The following is a 1,099-nucleotide window of genomic DNA, read 5'->3' as shown; positions in this document are numbered from 1 at the left end:
GTAATTTACTGTACAAACATAGCCAGCCCACTTCTGCCTTTCTCCACCCCTCGAATTCAGCCCATAAGATCCCTGTCACATATGATGGGTACATTACTACCTTTGATGAAAAACTATTGAGAATAATAATTAAAATGCTGGCAAAAAGATGTCATGTGCACCATCATCACCACCGCCAACATCAACAATTAACATGCAATATTTATTGCAATATAATCAAGTACTTTCTCAAGGAGTTTAAAAGCAGTGTTTCATATCCAAGTATAGTATAGAATATAAGGAATATATATAGGATTATTCAAGTTTCAATACAAGTTAAGCTCAATCAACAGTATTTGTGACATAATGTTTGTTACCACACAATTATTTTTGACCTGTCCCACCTTAAATACAATAAAAAAAAAAATGCATGTAAACATGAGTTTAATGTGATAAAATTGCTTCCTAACATTTTCTGTGTAAAGTTACATTCAATTTTAAAATGTTGTTGCCATGATGTGACATTGTATACCCTCAAACATCTGTAATAATACTACTAATAATAATAATGATGATTAAGCAACTTTAGAGATCAGCTTTACAGTTTTAACAGAAGAATTAATGTCACTGTTTTCCTGAAACAAGCTTCACAGTTTGCCTTTAAACCTTCCAGAATGTCCCCATTCACTGCCATAAGAGCCTCTATTTAACCTCTTTCTTTTATACAGAAAAGAACAGATGCATCTTAATGTTTTGTGGCAATCAACAGTATGCCACAAATGCTGTCAGTTGAGCTTAAAGGTATAGTTGACCAAAAAAGAAAATTCTCATCATTTATTCACCCTCACACCATCCCATCTGTGTATGCTGAACACAAAGATTTTTAGAAGAATATTTTAGCTCTGCAGGTCCATACAGTGCAATTGTGGTAGCATAAAAATAATCCATAAAACTCCATTGAATTATTACATCTTCTAAAGCTATATGATTATTGTGGATGAGAAACAGATCAATATTTAAGTCATAATTTTAGGCTAAATTTCAAATATATATATAAATTACATTGTTAAGCAACTCCAAAGAAGACTGTTTAAAATAAAAATGTGTCCTATCGTTCATA

The sequence above is a fragment of the Xyrauchen texanus genome, chromosome 27 (genome assembly GCF_025860055.1).
Source record: "Xyrauchen texanus isolate HMW12.3.18 chromosome 27, RBS_HiC_50CHRs, whole genome shotgun sequence".
Classification (NCBI taxonomy): domain Eukaryota; kingdom Metazoa; phylum Chordata; class Actinopteri; order Cypriniformes; family Catostomidae; genus Xyrauchen; species Xyrauchen texanus.
The sequence above is the reverse complement of the archived record's forward strand: the minus strand, read 5'-3'. Positions refer to the sequence as shown.